At 36.8% G+C, this 16,422-nt stretch overlaps 1 protein-coding gene across 10 annotated transcripts in view; it reads right to left on the bottom strand.

Annotated features, from left to right (window-relative positions):
- Window positions 1-16,422, bottom strand: part of LOC109539853 (high affinity cGMP-specific 3',5'-cyclic phosphodiesterase 9A) — a 53,362-nt gene that overhangs the window by 23,890 nt on the left and 13,050 nt on the right. For 4 of the 10 annotated variants that reach the window (XM_019907899.2, XM_019907903.2, XM_048664742.1 and 1 more), the window contains exons 2-3: window positions 16,160-16,243; window positions 6,410-6,436 (exon numbers count right to left, since the gene is read on the bottom strand). The gene's annotated coding sequence lies outside the window, so the exon portion shown is untranslated. Of the gene's footprint in view, window positions 1-5,601; window positions 5,711-6,409; window positions 6,437-6,828; window positions 7,237-9,849; window positions 10,440-16,159; window positions 16,244-16,422 lie in introns of those variants that run through there. The other 6 variants (XM_048664740.1, XM_019907901.2, XM_019907905.2 and 3 more) reach the window with 6 other exon arrangements.

The raw sequence follows: 16,422 nt of genomic DNA, 5'->3' as shown, positions 1-16,422 counted from the left end.
AGTCTCATGCAAGTAACCAAATCAATACAGTCATCATCAGTCCGTATGTCTCCGGCTGTCGTCGTCTTTCCATCCTCACTTTTCTTTTCTTTCGTGGCTCATTTCCTCGCTTAAGTGCTTTGATTTCATTGCATCATCCACAGCATTCCTCCAGCTTCTTCTTGGTCTTCCCCTCTTTTTTCCCGTTTAAAATGTTGTCTCCACTGTGAATTTGTTCTATTTTGTTGCTTCCTATCTGCTCGTCTATGTAGTCACATCTTTTAGTCCAATATTGGTTATTCTTCTTTAATACTTCTGCCTGTACATTTCTGTTTGCTTGCTTATATTCTTTTGTTGTTTCTACATCCTTCTTCTGTAGGAATCGTGCATATATTGGCTTTTTCCCCTGAATTTGTGTCTCTATATTCTCGCTCCACCGGTATGGCGTAAATATATAATTTTTCGTATTCTGTATTCCCAGTTACTCTCGGGTTGCCTCCGTTTTACAGGCTTTAAGGCGTTGGCAATATTCTATCGATTGGGGTTAATTTTTCCCCTAATATTTTGCAGAATACACTGTACTGTACAGTCATCATGACTAGTGCTAATCCAGATTTTTTTATTCGGTTACCCGTCTGTGACTATTTGTTTGCTAAATTGCAGAATCCTAAAACTTAAATGCCTTCAATGTTAATCTGAGTTAACTCCTCAAACTGCTCATGCGAAATTAAAGCGATTTTACATAAAAACTTTCCGACGTACCAACGAAGCAACAGACCGAGAACTCGTTGACAAAACTACGACAAACTAGAGATAAAATATTAAATCGCGCAAAGCGAAAAAGCAGCTTAGGCAAACTGGCTTAAGCGATTTCGTAGAAGAACGAGTGAAGTTTAAATTAGGTTGCAGTTTCTTCTTAAACAGACATAAAGTAAGCGTAAGAAAGCCCTATTTTGCCGTTTACTGTGCATGTCTAAAAGCGGGAATGGATAGTAAACTCGACAAAAGTGAAATTTTGAATAAAACTTACTCGAACAAGTGCATTTGGTATCAAAGTGGAAGTTTCATTTGACATTTACATTTATGGATTTGTTCACTCGAGGTGGGCTGAAGTATGTAAGAACCACAGAACAAATCCTTTTAAAAGCTCCCTAGAGCCTTAATTTGCTTTGCGATTCTTCTGTTTGGATCGATCTGAGGTTTAATAAGCAAGATCATTTGCAGACTAAACGTCCAAACAGAATCACCTTTCAATCGAATTAAAAGCTGAAATCGCGATCTTAAACGGCTGAAATGTGAAGAGCTTTCATAGTTTCGACGAATACCCAGCCAGCCAGCAACCGTAAAATGGAAAATAGGCAATTTTGCATAACTCTGCTTTTATTAGCCACTTAAGGAGTTTCATGTAGAATTTGCCTTCGAAACGAGCGATTAGAATTAATGTTGGCCCTTCATCTTAATTGAAAATAAATATTGCATGAATCTGATGCCAGCCAATACCACCCTGAATGGATTTTTCTCGCTTTTAACCAGTAGAGTGCACGATAAAAAATGCAACGGTAAAACTTACAGAAACTTTGGAAATAATGATCTAGAAGAACAAATAAACGATGATGATTGAGGCCAGAAATAAACGCAATTAAATTTTGTAAGATATGGAATGTGTGAATCTGTAATGCGGATATCATGTTGAGCACTCACTAAAACAGTTGTCAGCAACTTTGTTACCGGTGACGAGTTTTTCTTGATTCGAGTAGAAAGCTCGCTAATTAACAATCAATTAATCAAAAAGACCGTCAAGAGTGTTGAATCTGGTGAGTTTCTCAGCGAAATGTGCCACAGCTGGCTCTGAACTCTCTCTCTTAACACCTCTGAAGATGCAAGTCACTCGTACTTGCGAAACGTTAGCAAGAAATTATTATACCCCAAAAAACTCGCCAGTTTCCAGCAGCACCGAAAAACCGGTGAGTTTTTCGAGCTTAAACTACCGCAACTGTAAGTCGGCTGGAGGGAATGCATCTCTGAAGATGCAAACCACTCATGCTTGCAAAACGTTGAAACGGCTGAAAACCCGAAAACTCACCAATTTCCAGTGAATCTACCCGACAATTTTTACTGCTTCAACGTCAAGAGTTATTATTTAAAATACGAAATGTGTTCAGCACAACACGCTCATTACACAAGCTCTCCACATGGATTACTGAATGGAAACCGGGTACAAGATGCATTAAGACGAAAACTGGCTAGAACAACGTTCTCGTCGAAAATCCATTAATCTCTTGCAAGCAGGATTTTTATTCGCAGTTGTATCGCCTCGTTCCAATTAACTAATCCCCCAACAAGGAAACATAAACTTTTATCTGGCAAAACTTTGTAATTAATGCATTATAGTTTTTCCAGTCGTAAACTGTTTTACGATCTACCATCTAAACGATCAGTCGACTTTCCGCGCTCAAAAACTAGAGAAGACTTTTTAAAATGCTAAATCGTAAAACTGGCCGTGTTAGTGCGGCATCGGGCATCGTTAATAGTTATTGTGCACTTATTAAAACACTGAGCTGTAACTTTCAGGTTACTGTTCAATAATGCCTTTTAGTGCAGTTCACTTCAATCGTAAAAGGGGTGCATTTGGGGCCTTTTAAAATGTCATAAAAGACATCTCGCTTTGAGAAAAGTTCACCCAAATTGAATTCCGCGTCGCAGCAATAAAAATATACGAGGCAAAAATTGAACTTTTACTTATTTGGTGGAAGTTATCAGTTTCGCCTGAAAGTCCCCTTTTTTCCTAGCAAACAATTTTTCGGATTTCAACTTTAGAGTTTGCTTTAGAAACTCGCAAAGTTTATAATCCCTGGGAAAGAACTAGACTTCCTTGAAGAAAATTCGATTGGACAAACACGTTTTCTAAAACCCATTTGCTGTAGAAATATTCCATACTTTAAATGCAAATGAAAAATCCTAGACTTGAATGAAAATTGCAAACTTTTTTCAATTAACTAAAACAATCGGCCTGTAAAAGGTCAACTCATTGAATGCGAATAGGACAATCAAATCAACTTAAAAGAGAAAAAGAGGTTTTTATGAAGGTCGGCTTTCTGTTGCCAAATCGAATCGAGCAAATGTAATATCGAAAATAGGAAGAATTTGCCTTTGAAACGAAGGCAGCATTTCAAATTACATGAACCGAGCTGGTTGCCATCTAATACTCTTCCAGGTATCTAGTCAATAATATTCTGGCTCCTCATTTTCCAGGCTTCTCAATATCAAATTCCCTGAAAGGCTATATTTTCGTTATATTTAGGAGGCTGAAAAGCCGTTTTATCATTTCGGACCAAACAGGGTGTCATCCCTAATAGATATACATTGAGAACCGATTTATTCCGATCGGGGCAAAGGTCTTGTATGTTTACCGATCCTTTTTTGAATTATTTAGAAACTTATTCAATTTACCTACTGAAGGAAAAAGGAACCAACACCTTTTTCTGGAAAACTGCGAAACTGATTCATAAATTTCTACCAGATACCAGATAAATTGAGGATTAGATTGGTATTATTGAATTACTGAATTCATTCACCCAGTATGCTTACAAAGTAATATTCGATTTGTTTTTAGTGCTGTAATGCGGTTAATTCAATTTTCACATTGACGAGGCATCAAAACGACGGTTCTATATTTAGTATGTCGACAATGTATGCGATCGACGTGATAATTATGATCCGAACAGGGTCATTAAGTTGATTAACAAGAGAAATTGATTGAGCATTTCGCTGGCGTTGCATAACTTATTAATTGTACAAGAAGAGGAAAAAAGAGACAAACGCACCTAGCAAACAATGGAAATGTTAACAGCAAAGTGTAAAATGCTTCCCAATTTTATCTCTCACTCTTCTCGAAATGGAAGAGTGGAATTTTTATTTAAATACCGTTCATTTATCCAAGGTGCCAAATTCAGACATAGTTTATAGCCCGATTTAAATTGCTAAAGTAAATTTATATCCAGCGTTGTTATTTCCGGATGAAAAATAAAAAAAGGGAGAAAAAGGTAACGTATCCCGATAACGGACGCCTATATAATATCAGATAACGCGTATATTTTAGCACCGAATAAACTGCGAGAGCAAATGACGCCGATATACAACGTTATAAAGAGTGGTTAAACGAAATGACCATCAGCATCAGTCCGGGCCTCAATAAAAATAATATAAAGTCTGCAATAACTGAACTGTTGGCTTCGTGCTATTTTATTTAATTAAAGCGGTTTACGACCCGCGAAAGATAATGCACATTTTTGTGAACTGGAAATAGCAAAAGCCTTTTTGATGAGGAATCATCGTGAAAGCCCTCTCTGGACTGATCAGCGATTTACTAATTATTCCGTATTCGAAACCCATTGAACATTTTACTGGTGTCGCTTTGATAATTTGGCAACTTTTATTAGGTATAAAATTATTGCTTTCGACGATTTTCCAACCTTCAATAAAATGCCCCATCGGACCGGTAAATCCAATTTTCACGGTGTCACTTGAAATTAAACCGCCCGCCCCATTTTTAAACGATAAAAATATCGTTTCGGACGATTTTCACGTATTTTATCGATTCCCTATGTTGTTGCTGACGATTATTGTCAGGAATTAATTTTGCGGGGGTGGGCCCGTTGCCTAGAGCCCGCTTGATATTCACAAAACCGAATAAAGCTCTTTAACTAGATTATAACAACATTTACAAAACGAACACAAAGTGATTAATTAACCACAAACAATAGTGATGCGCTATTATTACTGGGGGTTATATTTGCCAAATCTAGCACCAAATATTCCGCTTTATACAAGTATAGGAGCAACTTAGACGATAGCAGTTAGTCAATAGATCTTCAGTTAAATCCATCAGAAAAACCACTAGAAACTGTAGTTATACGGTACCTTTTGCGCGAACCGAAAGATGTTATTTGTCTTCCACGAAACGCGAAATATCACCCTTTATGTAGGTTTCATGGCAAGGTGTGCCCCTTATTAATCCTGACAGAGTGCGCCGTAACTCCTTCAGCAACTCTGCCACGTCTGCGGAAGGAGACGGACAAATTTTCGAATGAATGAAATGACTGAAGACTCACTTGAAACACAATTTTGCAGGAATTATTGTATAGAATTCGGCAAAACGCAACAAAGTTGAAATTCAAAACGGGTTTGATGCATCTTTTAAAATACCCGTTGAACGAACGAAACGAATGAAAATGAATATTTGCCTCATACTAAATGCGATAACGACGCATCCAGAAGGATGCAAACGTCCGATACGCACGTAGGTGCGTTATCTCATCTAAAACAAGGAAAAATTCATTTTCTTTCGTTCCGTGCGTCGGATGCGAACAAGAACGCGCTTTCCATACAGTGGAGACAAGGTAAGTGCGGCTACAGTTTGCTACGGTTGGCTACTGAAATTTGGGATCATTTAAACTAAAAATTAATGTTAATTCGTTCCGTCGATAAACTAAAGTATGCAAGCGTGCAATGCGTATGTTTATACGTTACCTTATTTAAAATATAAACATTTAAATGACGACTAAATGCACATACATTGTACGTAAGTATCGGACGCACTTTTAACTTTAAGCAAAGTTGTACCTACTATTAAGCTGTTGTCCATTTAGACCATTACCATCGCCGGAAAGTCTTCAGAACAGTGAGAAACAGTCCAAAACGATCTTCAATATCCCGATAAGCAACTTAAAGTAAAAATGTTTGTTGTGATTGCTAATCTGACATTGAAAGGCGACAGCAAACGTCAGAAAATGTCCGAAGTAATTGCGTGAAGTTTCACCAAAAAAAAAACACTTCCAACCGGGAAAATGGCCCCAAACAATGCACAAAACCGTTCTTTTCCAGAAAATCACCACTTTCCGCAAAATACCCGAAATAACATGAAACAATCAAAAATCGTACGGAGCAAGTCGCACTGACTAATTTGACATAATGACAGGAATTGCCGCCAGTTTCAAATATTCAATGCTTTAAAGCTTCACCGTCACTTTGTCGCTATAAATAATAAAAAATCTAATGTTTACCACTTTTTCACAGTTTTTCACTTCTCTCTCAAAAAATATGATATGACGGTCAAAAGGGTGCTTAACAGCTGGGAAAAGTTACTCAAGAGCGCCACTTCTGCACAGACGGATAATTGAAACCTCTTAAGGAATCTTCACCGTGAAAAAGAACTCTTGGAATAAAAAGACAAAGGGAACGGATGAACTCGCCAACTATAATGCGCTTTCCATATAGTAGTTGGGCTATTTTTATCCGCGCTTTAAAAATAACGAATTTGGTATCTATATGGCATAGGATTTTTACTTATTAACAACAGAAAACAGTTTTAATTGATTTTTCACACTATTGTTTCGCCAACTAAATAATAAACATTTAAACAGCCACTTACCCAACTTGGATGGTCTCGAAAAGGCGTCTGAAACAAAAAGAAAACTTCCCATATCATTTGTTTTCCCGTTTTGTTACTTTCGGGGTGCCAGTTAGCGGGCAGAAACGCTCAAATATATTGATATCGCCCTATTTGCATAACGCCCCACCGGGGTGAAAACCACCCGGCCTATTTGCTTATCAGAATCTCTCTAGGGAGCGTCGGGAAAAATAGCTCGACAAATAATATGTTCCATATAAAATGCGTACGAGGAAAGGAGCGAATGTTTCTGGGTGTTATTCGACACGCACAAATAAAACTTTTTCAATCATCCCTTCCTGATAGCGTTTTAAGATTGATCAGTTGCTGTAGGAACTATAAAACGTTTTTTCTGTGTTTATGCGCAAAACAAAAAATAAAATATTAAAAAAACCGAATACCTTTAGGACTCGAAACAGATCCAGCGTTGGTGATGTTTGCAGCAAGAAAAAGTGGATCTCAAGAATTCCCAGTTGTTTTCCGCAGATTACATAGAGAAGAAGGAAAAAAACGAATTACGGAAGACCGGCGGCGCCACGCAACAAATATGCATTTGCAGGAGACACGGCAGGGCAACGACTGACCATCAGCAGCATGCAGACTACCTTGAGACATTCTTTGCGGGTGCACGTTACCTGCACAATAAAAATTAATGCGACCATCACCGTCATCTTCTCGATTCATTTCTTCGCCGTTTTACTACCATCAACCTAAACGGGAATCAGAAGCAGTTGAATATTTTGCACATGTTTACTAACTTGTTGCCACTAGAGGTACTTCTTAAGAGGCGTAAAAATGTAGCACTTTCTATGAAAAATTTTGAAAATTTTCTAATCATTAATGGAATTCTGTGTTAAAACAAAGCTTGCAAAAGATAAACCGAAAAATCCAAAATATTGCAACAATTTATAAACGAGAAACAACACGTAGAAAATTATTTTTATTGTGTTCTTTGAATTGTGTTATGTATTTATTATTTTAATTGGGGCCTTAAAGAAGTATATACATTTTTCAGTAACTTGATGAAAAGCTATCTGACAATATGTTGACTATATGTTCCACTTTTATTAAATTTTAAACATTTGGCAGGCAGCAAGAAAGGTCCAACTGGTCGGAAAAAATATAAAAATATTACGAAATTGATGACAGCACGAATCAACTTCCATTGAGACCGAAATAGCAAAATACCAGGGTTCGAATATCGATTAACAGCGAAAACATTCAACAAGTTTCCCCAGGGTAAATTTCCGAATAATTAAATGAAATCGTCGATAGTAAAAGACTAGCCTAATATTTTTACTCGCTACAAAAACCCTTTCAATTTTACCGTCTTCGATGTTTCAGCGTTTGTCAGTCTTTCCTTTATAGCTTACTAAAAGGGGTTTATTTTTATTCACCGGCTTCATATTGCTGTTATTGACTCCACTCTTCTGAAGTGCAAAAAGGAAAAATTATTTTGTAAGTAGCTTTCGAAGCTGGAAGTCGCAATTTATGCTTTATGCTCAAGCCAAAGGTCGACAAAGTTTCGAATAGAAAACCACTCGAAACTGATTATTTTTTGGGGCTTTTATGTTAAAGCCCCAAATGTAGCATCTTTATCTAGCAGATTTAACAGCTTCATTCCTGCTGCTCCTCAATAATTGTAAATTCATTGACATCGCGTCCCATATGGAACATAACATTGTCGACCCATAAAAAAGGCTTTCCGATTTTACGTGTCCGAACGTTTCGGTGGTGAATTTTGTGTCTGTTTATTGAGTCTCGGGGGCATATTTCGGATGCTACGGGGCGAATACATAACGAGTCGTCCGACAATAAAACGTTTTCCTGAAAAATCGAACAGAGGCGACTTGTACTGTATGGATTTGACTTGAATGCTCAACCAAAACTGCCCTTCACGCTGACAAAACGGTTTCATTTTGGGAACTAGGAAAATACCTGGAAAACTGTTGTAGATCCAGGCAAAATGCGGTTCACGTGGGTCGCTGAGCGCGTCCAAGTGACAAATAAATTTCAATCTCCTGCCACGATTTAAGGAAGATTTGTTGAATGCCTGCAGCCACATATATTCCTGTTAATTATTAACACGTCCCGAGCATGAAGACGTTTACTCCTGGATCAAAATTTCATGTTTTTCCCTGTTGTTCACAAATCTCAGGTATTTGCGGTCATTTTCCTCTTTTGTTTAGTACAAAGTGCCCGAAATATTCTTTTTGGCATTTGCTCTTTTGCATACCAGCTTCGGGCCAAATACGTATTATTCCATCCGTCGGGGCTGATTAAAATTCTATTTCCTACTAGATGGAAAATAGACTGCGGAAAGTTATGTAAATGTTGCCGGTGTTGATACGCCATGCATCGGGTATTTTGGACTTGCGATTTCCATCCATCATCTCCAAGCTAAAACCCGATTTACAATCGCTTTTCCAATTTCCACGCTCTCCCACAAACAGTGCCTTCTTTTCAACAAAGCCGCGCTAAAATCGCATTTATACCTATACGAGGCACACAAAATGAAAAACCAATCATTGGAACTGGCAAGGAATACAGGTAAAGTGGAATTAGCAACCGATTATTGGTGTTAATTGCTTTGTTTTCGTACCTCGTTTGCGCTGTTTTATTCGTTTTTGGACAAACATTGATTGATCATGTTTTTTGAAGAAAACGAGGAATATCTTTGAAACTCGCTTCAGATCTAAAACACAGTGAAGCAACATTTAAGTCCAAAAACAAAAATCAGGCTTCCAAAAATTTATATTCGGCTTCTTTAGTACATAGTAGTAAATTTCCTTTATTACCGTCGGGTAGCATGGTAATATTAATAATTACTTAAGTCCCTATTATTTCATCCGGGACAGCACGCAACATTCGTGGAACACTATTTGATAAGGCAATTGACAGGGGTTATTACTCGCCAGGAATTTGCTGGTGTTGTGGGAATGTAATTAAATTGTTATAGATTCCGTACAAAAAACCACCCCCATTCTCAGGCACTTTCACAAGTGTCTAAGGATCAGGTTTGCATTTTGCCGCCTCCCCCCAAACGTGTTCGTTATTAGTAAACAAACTTTTAACACTTTGGTAGCTCTAACCAAATACCAACCCGAAAGTTCGCGCTAGTGGGAGAAGGTGCAACAGTTTACAACTTCGCTAAGGATAAGTAATAGTTAGTCCGCTTATGAAGTTGCAAGTTGCTTAAGGGCCCCAAGTTTGAAACCGTAACAATCAACATTGAGTCGAAGTTGTTTTTGTGCGTTTAGAAGATTCACATGAAACAAACAAGACAGAATCAACAGAATTAATTAAACGGATCTACTTTAGATAATAAAAATGCTTTAAAGAAGTGAAGAGTTTCACAAATCTAATACATTTCAGAGTCCCAGAAGAGTAGACGTAGTTGTTTTGCAATATCTCGAACTTACGCTTTGGATAACTGGAGGCACTAACTTTCAATACTTTTGTCAAACAGCAATTTTTTGCTTCTTATACGCGCTTTTTGAGATCATTTTTGTTGATTTTCACATACGGATCTTGTTAAGTGACAACTGGTTCCCATTTTGTGTACATTTGAGAAAAAGATGTTGTTTAGACCCGTTGCTAGGAAGTGGACGATTTGGATTGGTTCGTTTGAAATCAGCGACATGTTGAATTTTCTTGATTTTGACTTTGATGGTGACAATTTCCGGTTGTCTGGTTGCCATAGGAACGGAAGTTGATGTTAGTTCACAAACGTCACGCGCCAAATTCAAATTCTTCAAAACTGCACAAAAAAAGAATATCGGAAAAAAATCCTTCTATGTCAGATTCTATTTCTAGGGCCTAAAATTGTCTTTTGGTGTCAAAAATTAAAATTCAGGTAGTGCTTCACCCAATTTCAGGTACTGGCAGCTGAAAAGCCTCATATCTCGAAAACCGTTAAAAATATCGGATCAATCGTAATAACCTTTCCGATAGCTCGCCTCGGAAGAGCTTTCTTTGATCGGAAATTCCTAACCTCTAAGGAGATAGAAGCAAAAGAAGGAAACCCAAATTTAGATGTTTAAGAGCCTATATCTCGGAAACCGTTGAAAAAGCTAAATAATCATTAGGACCTTTTCGATAGAGCATCTCAAACATTTTCGTAGTCAGCTTTACACGAAATTCGTCACCGTTTCGTAGGTAGAAGCAAAAATTTCAAAATTTCAGCGTAAGCTGGATGAGGAATTAATAAATCGAAAAACCGTTTCGGACTTGCTGTCCTTGCCTTATCAGGTTTTTTGACAACATGCTAACCTCCGCAAAACACGCATAAAATGTAAAAAAACGTTGAAATAATCTCAACATTGCCAGCATTCAATGCAGTCATGCTCTCAACGCCCACATAGCTGAAAAATTACTCAAAAACACTCGGAAAACTCAATGTTAGGGTATAAACCATAAATCAGGCAAATGGGTGGTGTGTTAATAATGTGTACAGGGCATTTTTTGCCAAATCTTTTTTTTGTTTAACCTTCATTGTGCAAACGGAATAAAATGTGCCGTCTGTAGCCGCAAAGGCCCGTGCTCGGTAAGAACAACAAACAAGAAATAAAATAAGGGTTTAATTAACATAAATGGGGGTTAAAGCGAAAGGTGGATAAAACATATCGTCGGTTAAACCTTTGACATTCGAATCGGATGTTAAGCAAATGGCCTTTGTGGCGTTTGTTTGCAGTGAAATTTGCACAGTTCATTTATTGCTTACGGTTCGATTAAGGAGCGAATTTGGCAATTTTTTCTTCTAAATGTGCAAACGCCCGACTTTTAATAGAGTTTTTAGCCTCAAACTCGAATACCGCAAAATTTGAAAGTTTATAGCCGATAGGTAATTGTATACTAAAACAGAAGGATCAAGGCTCTAAGCGAGTTATGGAATGTCGGAAAAACGTCGAGCTCACACTGGGACACGCCGAATTATCCCATAAAAGCCATTTTAAAATTCTGCTGTCAATTAACCTTTGCCTTTTTATTTTCAAATAAAGTTTCCGTCCCCAGTTCCGGCCAGAAACGTGCTCAGGACTTAATAGAACCTCGAATGTCATTTGATAAATTGAGTTTTACTTTTAAGGCATTTCTAAGCAATTAAGGTAAAATAACAGGTTTTGAAAGACATCATTTCGTACAGTCGTTCTATAATTGAAAGTAGAGAATTTTCTACCGATTCTCCTCAAAAAAACACCCTATTAAATAATTGCCTATTGATTTTGCACTTTCCCTTGTTCAAAAATCCGCTTTCAAGTTGACTAATTGGGAACTTTTAATGAGAAATTTCGACTCAAAGTGAGCGCAAAGAATTGAAAAACGCTCGAGACTTTTAAATGCAAAATAGCGAACTGAAAACGAAAATCTAATCTGCAGGCAAATGCAAAATTCATGTTCTCATCTGACTGTTCTCAAAGTATAATTTCCGTCAAAGACGGTAATTTATTGCTGAATAGTATGGTAGCTGTTAGCAAATACATTTTCTTGTTGCGAACAGACAATCGGATCGTTTATAGTTGAAAAGACACTGGCGCAAAGGATGAGGAAGGAGGATGCATCCGTTCGTGCCAGGAAACCGCACCCATAGACAGTGCCTGGAATTGCCCCATTGTATGGAATAATATGTTCACGTGAAACTCTATTTCCAGGCACAACATGTTCCAGAGCGAACAATTATTTATTAATCTTGCGGAGAAAAAGTTCAATTTCGCTTGAGAAAGAATTGCAAAATCGCGTTTGTGGAACTGCAAAACGGTTTTTGCCTGATGCTCTACCGAACATACAGATAACAGAGCGGACCTAAATTGTTTTATTTTCAAAATCTGGCTTCTCTCCATCTTCCTAAGAATGCTTGATGGTTAGTTCAACCAATTTTTATCCGCGAAATATTTGTTTTCAATGACACCGCTGTTGAAACTGATCACTAATATTGATGATTTGGTAGAAGACAATATTAAGATCAAAGATCAATCAAAACATTTTCTGGTTTATTTTCCCGTGCTCTCAAGTAGTTTAACAACAAGACAACGAGTGTCTGGTATTAATGAGAAAAGACAAGTTTCTAGATGTTCTAAATCGGGCTTGGGAAATTTTTCAAAACCAGCCTGCCTGAGAATTTTAGTTCGCCCAGTGAAAGTTTGTTACTCCAAAAAAAATCTGCCTGCGGTCGGTTCTTCTTGATTTTTTGATCAATTCAAGTGTTTTAAAAAACTAGACTCAAAGACGAGTCTCTATCTACTCTTCTGGAAGTGAGAAATATTTTTCAATCAGTTTGTTTGAGTCCGCTCAATCCGCACTTTAGTCCGCTTCAAACATATTTTTGTTGGCTTCTGGAAAACTCTACTGCTTCCTGTTTTGCTTGAATTTTCCACCAATTCAACATTCAAGTTTCTTCTATAGGTGGACAAAGAGACGAATGTCTACCGCTTCCAGTTTAGACGTAAGACGTTTAATAACTTCTGGATACTTTTCCTGTCGTCTGTTTTTTAACCCTCTAAAATCTTCTATAGCATAACCGAGACGAGTTTCTACCAGTTTCACTTTTATTAAGCTGACGTTATGCACATTAATTTAAAAAATATATAATTTAATTATTCGTAAGACTGATTTTTTTTGAAGTTTTTGGCAAAATCTTCACGCCCATCAGTTAAATGTGAAACTAAACCGCAAAAGAACACACTTATTGTCTAATCCATGAATTGGCTGCAAAGAAAGTGAGATTTCTACCTAATATGAGCTGAGAAAATTGTTAGAGCGTTGATTACTTATGCAGATACATAAAAAATGTCAATCTTCGTTTCTTCGTTTGATCGGGCCATTAAATAAAAAAACCTCATCAATGCCGCAAATAAAAGACCCGGCAAAAATCTGTCCACAGTGTCTTTCGCCAGTTCTTTGATGATTTGCCAAAGTAAACGGCACTCATAATAAAAATTTTCTTTTATCAAGTGAAAGAAAAACATATTTTTTGCCAAACTCTCGAGCTATATGCACGCGAATTTCATCCAGATGCTGCTGTATGGACGGTTTCTCGACAATCAACCACATTACCAACAACAGTTTTTGATTTGTGGACATTTTGCGATCAAAATTAGATTTCGTATTATTTGCATTGGATTCGTGCCGGATTTATGTGAATTTTCCCGAAAATGTACGTATTGAATGCGAATATCCAAGCACAGACCGAAACTGTTCGATACCAAAATTTGCAAAAACCAAATCACTTAGTTCTAGAAACGATTTTTTGCGGCCTTTAAAGTAGGCCTGGGTAACACTGTGTTGAGTTGTTGCCGCTCTCTGAAGTAACGAGTTATAACTCTTCGGTAAATGTGTTATAATTAATTTGTTAAAGCTTTACGAGACCCGCGACTGGAATTTTCACGCCTATAAAAGGTTTATTAATATTTTTTCGGAGAAACGTTTTTCTACATTTTTCAAACAACTCGGGGAAATACAGATTTTCCAAGCAACAATTGAGTCCAAAGAAAATCGACGAGTTTTCTTATAAAATCGATCTTCATTTTTTGCATAAAAGATTCAGTTTGCCAGTATTTTACAGTAAAACGTTAGGAAAAACGCTGTTTTCTGTTTAGAGACAGTGTTGTTTAGAAATACGGACCTAAAAGTGAAGAAACTCCAGTTTCCAAGAGTTTTCCAAATAAATGATTATAAACTTTCGCTTTTTCAGTTCGGGGAAATATTTTTGGAAAAAGGCCTAGAAATAATTAGTAGGATTTTGTCCATAATTCGAATCTGTAGAAAGTTTGCCAAACATTTTTGCAAAGCGGTTAAGGAGGCGAGTGTTCCAAAAAAATTTATCTTACAATTTTTTTACCTGAAGATACCTGAAGATTGTCAGTATTTTAACTAAATAATAATGCGATTTTTGCGTAGAAAGAATTGCTTAATAGAAACTTTGTTAAAACTAGGATGACCTGAAAATTTAAAGAAACTTTAAAAATCTTCAGAGCGACGAGGGAGGCGAATTTTTCCAATAATTTTTTGTAAACTTTTGCTCCCTGGTCGTTTTTTTAAGATAGTCCTAATTACTTTCGGTAAAAAACTAAATAAAACTATTTGGTTTTTGGGCCAAATTCGAAGTTGAAAAAGATTTTCTAAAGTTCCCTGCAAACCGATGAATGATGCGAAGTTTCTAGCAAAATTAATTTTGTAATTTTTGGCTGAAAAGACCCCATTATTGTCAAAAAAGAAGAAAATCATCAGAAAATAATGCTTTTTTTGCGTTTTCGATTAAAAACTTTTAGTTTTGTGATCCGTTTTGGAGAAAACCTTAATGGTTTTCGGGAAAAACGGTAAGAATTTATTTTTTTGTCGCTAATTTGAAACTGAAAAAGTTTTTGTAAATTTTTACAAAGCTATAAATTTATCTTGTAATTTTTCGCGTAAAAGTCTTCCAGACCGTCAGTATTTTTAAGTGAAGTTCTACAAAATAGAGCGTTTTTGACTAGAAAGCAAAGCAAAAAAAATTCAGTCAAAACTAAAAACCACATTTTTTAACAAATTCTACAGGAATGGAGGTGACGGGATATCCAAATAATTTGTTATAAACTTTCGCTTATTCTGTTCGTTTTTTGATAGAAAATTGTTGATTTTTGTGCCAAATTCGAAGCTGGAAAGGGATTTCAAAACTTTTTACAAAGCGACGAAGGATTCGAAATTTATTTCATAATTTTTCGCGGAAAATACCTTAGATTGTCAGCATTTTTAAGTGAAACTTTAGAAAATTGAGCATTTAGAAGAAAGAGTAAATTGGCTAAAACTGTAAAATTCTGAAATTTGAAGACATCTGAAAAATACTATTAATAAATTGATTTTAAAATAAATCTAAAAAACTAAAAAAGTCATCAACATTTTCCCAGCAACGGATCTGACTTACTGCGCCGGTGCGTTGGGTTGGCGCACCAAGCCATTTGCGCAGCACTGCGCCAACTCCTAAAAATTCACTGAGTTACCCAGGCCTACTTTAAAGGCCAGATTTAGCGTCTTCAGTCACCATTAATCAAACATTATTCCGCCGATCAATATGAACAGGAATTATTTTAAAATCTCCCTTTCAGCAGATAAGACTGAATTTCAATAATTAAAATCAATTGATTAGATTAGATTGGGTCCCTTCCGGTTGAGATACTCTCTGCTTTGTGTGAAAAAACGCAGATTTGCACTTCACGAGTTACTAATGTATTAATGTGATTTGCGCTTGATTTACTTGTTCAACCATAAGCACTTAACAATGTTTTCTGCTCGCTAAATACATTAATAGAGTTCTGCATATGTGCAACAAACACAAGTTGGAAAATTTCAGTTATGATAGCGACCATAGTTAATTAAATGTGGTTTCGCACTCAGGAATGCAATTACGTACAATCCCTAGACATTAATTTAAGTTTTAATTAGGTTTCAACCTTTGCAGCTTTGCCAATCTAATCAGGGAGAAAAGTGCGGAAATGTGGATATGTTCTAATCAAATTCAAGGGAATTTTCCCTATATTAGCTAAAAGCATTGAAGTTAATATCAGCAGCCGAAGCCAGCCTTGGTCTATGTATTTGGCAATTAAAACACTAGACAAGTAGGGAAACTTAAGAAAAGTGAGCAATTTAGGAAAGCAACGAACTCTTGTGCCGCACTTAAACCGCACTGGTCGCACAACTGGTAAAACACTTTTGGATAATGATTATGCCAAATAAGAGACGAAATCTTGAAATGAAACTTACCCCGGAATGGTGGAATTAAACGAGACTCGGCTTTCGGTCCTCCTGCGCTTACAAAATCATCCAGTTTCCCGAACTCGATCGTTCCTGAAACGCAATAAAAGAAACCTCGTTAGTTTCACTTCCTTTGCAACTTTATTAGATAAAACGACGGAGAGATCGAATGCTTCTTGGACCGTCGCTATTCATTTGTTTTTCCAATTTTACAACTATGCATTGGGTGAACCAGAAACCTCTGTTTGGGGAAAATGCAGAATGGACCAGAA

The sequence above is a fragment of the Dendroctonus ponderosae genome, unplaced genomic scaffold (assembly GCF_020466585.1).
Source record: "Dendroctonus ponderosae isolate FM_Combo_2020 unplaced genomic scaffold, Dpon_F_20191213v2 Dpon_F_20191213_3, whole genome shotgun sequence".
NCBI classification, from domain to species: Eukaryota; Metazoa; Arthropoda; class Insecta; order Coleoptera; family Curculionidae; genus Dendroctonus; species Dendroctonus ponderosae.
Note: the sequence above shows the minus strand (reverse complement) of the source record. Positions and strands in the feature narration are given on the sequence as shown.